This window comes from Ochotona curzoniae, unplaced genomic scaffold (genome assembly GCF_017591425.1).
Source record: "Ochotona curzoniae isolate NIBS_2020 unplaced genomic scaffold, NIBS_Ocur_1.0 contig_3819, whole genome shotgun sequence".
Classification (NCBI taxonomy): domain Eukaryota; kingdom Metazoa; phylum Chordata; class Mammalia; order Lagomorpha; family Ochotonidae; genus Ochotona; species Ochotona curzoniae.
Window position 1 is genome coordinate 17,459,560 of NW_024466004.1, and position 6,374 is coordinate 17,465,933.

The 6,374-nt window shown below is 37.5% G+C and overlaps 1 pseudogene; it reads left to right on the forward strand.

The window, feature by feature from the left end:
- The first annotated feature begins 418 nt into the window (after window positions 1-418).
- Window positions 419-5,362, forward strand: LOC121158441 (annotated as a pseudogene).
- The last annotated feature ends 1,012 nt before the right edge of the window (window positions 5,363-6,374 follow it).

Consider the following 6,374-nt stretch of genomic DNA (forward strand, 5'->3'; position numbering starts at 1 on the left):
TCTTCCACATCAGACGATGATGGATTGAGGTAGCTTGTATTTTTCCATTCTTCTGTCAGTTCTTTTGTCCCATCCTTCCTGATATTGACTTTCACTTCTTTCAGGTTTATGAGAAATAGAGAGAAAGGAAAGAAGGGTCTAAGACAGGAAAAGTCTTTTCTAAGGACCAAGAAACCATTCATTGATTCCTCTGATGGGTGGGAAGTTTGAAGCTTAGTGTCTCATGGGATATTACCTGAATTCCTTGGAACATCTTTGTATCCTTAATGCCAAAGATTCCTTGTTTGTTTTTTTTTTTTAATCATCTACTTTCTCCTTATCTCAGACAATCTATTCCAGAATTACTTTCTATTTGCTTGGGGGACCCATCACAAGTCTTTCAAAAAGTTCCATTAAGATGACCCTTGGCTGGCTCAAAATGGCTCACATCTTGTCTACAAGAATTCTCCAAGGACGCAAAGTTGGGTAAGAGACACTGTTCCCACAGCATTTGAGGAGTTTAGAGCAGAAGAGCTCTAGCTTTTTTTTTTATTATCCCCCACCCTCCCAACCCGATATCAGTATTCCATGCCTGCCAAATCCATGTGTCAAATCTTCACAATAGTTCTCCTTGATGTCTCCCCTCCTACACTGTATTTGAGGTTAGAAAAACATACTCATCTTCCTTCTTGTCAAGGGAAAAGACATAGTTATTTCGAGACAACTTTCTCGAAAGTATTGTTTTAATTACCAGCAACTGTAAGTATTTTATTCCCTTAAAATGGATGAATCACCACAGGCTGAAAAGTATAATTTAAACATAAGTCCCAGTACACCTTGTATAAATGTTAAACACATTTGTTTTCATATAGAGTCGTTAACACTCATTGTGTTTGATCTTAATAATATATGAACAAAAAGAATGCCACTGTAGTCCAATTTTGTGGAGAGATTTCCTCTTCATATAGAAACACATAATGCACAATTTCTGAAATAAGATATTTTGCTTGAAATTAAATATAAATATATTTTTGAATAACATGAGTTTGTTGATGAAAAATATATATACTGTATCTGTTAGGGCAAATACAAGCTGAAGATTTTTTACATTTCCAAAATGCTATTTTATTTTTAACTTATACTTTTGTTAGCTTACTGAACAATTAGCTTATGTATCCATTCATTGGTTTGAAAAAAAAACAGTTGTAACTGCACAAGTAATTAAGGGCATATGAAAAATAAATAGATCTAATCCATGTTTACATTGATGCAGTAAGACAAATGCACAATAATGATGCTAATGAGGAGTCCATCCTAGGACATCAACATCACTACATGAATACATCTGATGCTCCTTCAGATGTCTACCACTCACACCGAATGCTAAGTCCCAACCATACTACCAGTTCTAACTTCTTGATGATGCACAGCCTGTCAGCTCCTTACCACCACATTGGAGATCTAAATGAAGTTCCAGACTACTGGAGTTTTGAGGAATGAGTCAGTGTGTGTGTGTGTGTGTGTGTGTGTGTGTGTGTGTGTTTGATGTCCACATAAGAGAAATACACAAAACTTTAAATAGAAAAGTTAAAAGAAAACATCAAGGTAAGTGAAATTTGATTTAGGTTATAACAAATGAGGTTTAGTAGGGGGAAAGCTATTTAATTTAGAGGTTGTAATGTGAGAATGTGTGTTGAAGCGTGAGACTGTGGCACATGCGAAATAACTATGTGAATGCTACACATTGGCTGTGTGCTACTATTGCAAAAGCTTCAATTAGATATATATGTATGTACTATCTTTCTTAAGTTTTTCTTATTTTTCATATTATAAAACTGAGACCAAATAGGTTATTTTTTCCACAGAAATATGAAGACAATTTAGCATTTACTGTAATTTCACACCTCTGCTAGACCTTAGATTGAATGATGAAATAATTTGTAGTTAGTTTTTGTGGGCTTAAAAGGTTAAGTGCATGATTTGAATATTAAAATCTAATTACCTGATCAAACAGATTTTGTAGTTACAAAAAACATGAATTTGAAGTTAGAATTTTTTTTTCTCATCTCCGTTATATTTTTCTCAGAACAAAAAAGTGGGAGAAAAGTCACTGAGTATGATAACAGCTGACATGCATAAAACTGGTTATTATTACTAAAACAGCCCATAGATCTCAAATATTAATCATAGCAGATAGAAGATCTATTAACAGACACTTAGGTATTATGTAATAGTTAACATTCACTGATTCTATGAAATATATTTAAGAAAGAATCAAGTGTAAATGTAACTTGAATCCTGAAGGAAATGTGCACATGAAGGAGACTTTTACCTTTCAAGGGGAAAATGGGAATGAGTCGGAGGTCTAGTTAATGGACAGGATGCTGTGGAGTAGATTGGAAAGATAAATATGATGTGACAATTTTAAAAATGGTCCTGGGACTAGCAATAATAAGTGTCTGAAATAGGGTAAATGTGGAAACGGGGTAAAAGAAAAATTGATTCCTAGAAAACTCTGTTCCTCTCACGTTGTCCACACAGTCCTAGAATTCATTTAGTTCCTGAGATTAAAAAATTATACACAACCAATGTAATGAAAAGGATATTGTTGATTTGATCTTTGCTGATAAGATTCTGAGGATTGAAACTCAAACTAAAGATCAGCCACTTCTCAAGTGTGGTTTAGATCTTTTTTCATTTTCCTGATTGGTTAACTGATAAAAAAAAAAACAAAAAAACTGAGGTGTTATTTAGTCATTCAATGGACATGGTGTGTGTGTGTGTGTGTGTGTGTGTGTGTGTCTGCCTAGATCTGATATCTATGGCATGGCAGATCCTGGGGGTGTCCTCAAGTTTTACACTCCGTCTTGTCTTTAAATTTCAGTCACAGACAAGAGAGTATTATGGATTTAAGACATGTTGTGGCAGTGAAAATCAAGTTTCTAATATTTGATTGTAATCCTTAATTATGTATAGTATATGCATTTCCCAAAGACCAGAGAGCAGTACTGCCATTTACAAGAGATATTCTTAATTAAAACGCAATATACCTGTTATCCTTATTTTGAAAACATTAATATGATAATTGGTTTTTGAAATTATTGTGAAGAGGCAAGGAGTTTTCCTTAAGTAAGCAAATTAGTTGAAGTTTCCTTTATAACTAACTTCTCAGGCAGTAGAATTTTAAAGCATTCACACAAATCTTTCAAGTCATATCTTGTAAGTTAAAAATGAACAAAAGACACTAATGTCATTTGGATGCTATTTTGTCAGTGGTGCGATGAATTATGCCCTCCTGAGGAGGATTAATATATTCATCCCAGAATGCTCTTTTAAGAAATTATATTACATGCTCCCCATGGAGACAGAGAAAGATGACAAATCCCATGAAAATATCTTGGAATTGAAAAAAAATACACAGATGTTTTTGCTTTGTGGCAGATTTTGTTTAGTGTGTCGTAACACTTTGGGGAAATGGAAGTCTGGTTTTTTTGTTTGTTTGTTTATTTGTTTGTTTTACTTTCTGTCCCTTCCTTTCTTTTTGTTATTGTTGCTTCCAAATGGTCATGAGTCTTCTTAAAACAAAGAAGTGAAATTAGACGTGTCATTTACAGAAGCAAGTCCAATGACAAACATTGAAACTAATGTAATATGGACTTCAAATTTCCCTAGAGAAATAGTCGCATCTCAGTTCATTCTGCCAGGGCAAGTGAGGGGTGAGGACAGCTTCATTTCGCTTGGTGTCACTGAGTTCTCTGCAGGTCAGTGGCAGTCACTTGCCATTGGAAAAGGACAGTGACATTTTACATTCTAAAAGGTATAAATGGCAAGCCAGGCTGGAAATAATATAATCCCAGTGGGAGAAACATATGTCAAATTATCGACATGAATAGCCATATCAAATATACTAGGTAAAATTATTAGATCAAGAAGAACTATAAATGAACCATTTCATTTATGTTAAATCCTACGCAATGTGTTCAAATAGTATTCCACATTCGGTTGATTTATTCAGTGTACAAGCAGAAATTTTTTCAAAGAAGGGGCGTATGTCGGGGTTGGGGGATGTGAGGTGGATGATACTACTGAGTGCCAGAAGTTTTTCCTTGTATTGTAGTGAAATGCCATTCATTGTATGTGTTCTCTTTTCTTCTGCTTCTGAAACAGCCCAAAACAAACCATTTGTTGTGAGTGTTACTGGAAGCTAACAAACACATACCCTACAGTTCTTTCCTACTTGAGGCTGACCCACCACAAGTTTACGTACGCATTTCCCATGGCATGTAGATGTCACCGCTGCTCACCTCCCAAGCTGTATTCTTTTGAGTGTTCTTCTTCAGTATATCATCTAAATCATTGATGTTTCTCCTAGATTAAAATTTTATTGTGGCAGGATAAGGTCTTCCCGCATGCATATTCCAGTAACTTGAAGTCTTTGATAAACATTATAGCTAACTAGATTCACAGTAATATGGCTTGAGTGTTTTCTCATTTCCATATCAAATTTCATGTTGAAAGTTAGTGGTGATTGTAATCAAATTGAGAGGTGGGACCTTGTGGCATCTTTTAGTTTTTTAGTTTCAATTCCGTTTATTTTTTCCTGTGATTTTTTTCATTTGTTGCTTCCTGCTGAAATTTTTCCTTTTTAAATAATTCCTTGAGATGCATTATCAGATCATTTATTTGAAATCTTTCTATTTTTTTTTGTAAACACCTGACGTTAAAAATGTCCCTTTCAAAACTCCTTTTACTACATCACATGTGTTTTTGGTATTTTTGTTTGAATTTTCATTTTGTCTAAAAAGCTTTTTCTCCTGCTTGTGTGTGAAGCGAGCAGAGTCAGAAACAAGACCAGAGGCTGAACACAGGATCTGACCAGGTGGCCAGGCTTCCCCGCAGGATCATCAAGGAAACCCAGCTTTTGGTGGCAGAACCAGTTCCTGGCATTCAAGCAGAACGAGATGTAAGCAATGCATGCTGTTTTCATGTGGTCATTGCTGGTCCCGAGGATTCCCCTTTTGAGGGAGGAACTTTTAAATTTGAACTATTCCTTCCAGAAGAATACCCAATAACACCCCCTAAAGTACGTTTCATGACCAAAATTTATCATCGTAATATAGATAAGTTGGGAAAAATATGTTTAGATATTTTGAAAGATTAGTGGTCCCCAGCACTGCAGATCCGCACAGTTCTGCTATCCCTCCAGGCTTTGTTAAGTGCTCCCAAGCCAGATGATCTGTTAGCAAATGATGTAGCAGAGCAGAGGAAGGCCAATGAAGCCCAAGCCAAGCCATAGAAACAGCTAGAGCATGGACTAGGCTGTATGCCATGAATAATATTTAAATTGATCCAGCCATCAAGTATGCATCACTTCTCCTGTTCTGCCAAGATGTCTTCCTTTTGTTTGCATGTAATGGACACAGTCTTAGAAACATTACAGAATAAAAGCCCAGACATCTTCAGTCCTTGGTGATTAAATGCACATTAGCAAATCTATGTCTTGTCCTAATTCAGTGTTGGAAAGGATGAGCAGAGGCTAGAGGTATCATCTGGATTGTTGTGGAAACGTTTAAAAGCAGTGGCCCGGCTGCTTTGACTCATTTCCCTCATTGTGGTTTAGGTATAAAGGACTGTGAATGAAGATAGTTGTCAAGGTTAGCTGCAGGGGTGTGGGTGTTTTTCTTTATTTTATTTATTGAGGGGGAGATGTAAGTTTTAGTTTTGCAGGTTACTTCCCCGTTCCCTTTTTAATGGTGATCTAATTGCATTGGTTAAAAGCAGCTTACCAGTTCTTTAGAATATGCTCAACTCCTCTGTCAGAACACAGTCCTTACAGGTAAGCGCTAGAACCACGATAAGGAGTAACCCAGACCAGGCCAGAGGAAGATACCCACCATCATATATATGGCATAGGTGGGGGGGCAGATCAGGCTGAACCCGTTCACATCAATCGCTGGCATATCCGAGCACCAACATAGAGTGTGGGTCAGGATAGCTTTGATTGCAACACATACCAGTGCACATTAAGGGATGCCAAGGTGAGGTGAGCCATACCAGATGTGGTTGCAGCACCCAAACAGCACACGTGAGAACTGGGGGGCTGGGGGGAGGAGGCAAAGCCGGCAGAGGAATGTGAGCTCCCCTGATGGAACACCACTCCCACTGGAGAGCATGAGCTGGGATGGGGCCAGACCAGACCAGGCAAGGCTACAACACCTGGGGGCCCCATGTGAGCTAGACTAGGGAAGAGCCAGGCTTGGTTGACTGTCCTTACTGGTGCAAGCATGAATCAGAATGGGTGAGGGCTGGTTGGGCTTTGCCACAGCATCAGATGGCAGAGGCTGGCATTGGGTGCTAATTCTGTCAAGTTAAATGCCAAAACCACCTGGAGAGTG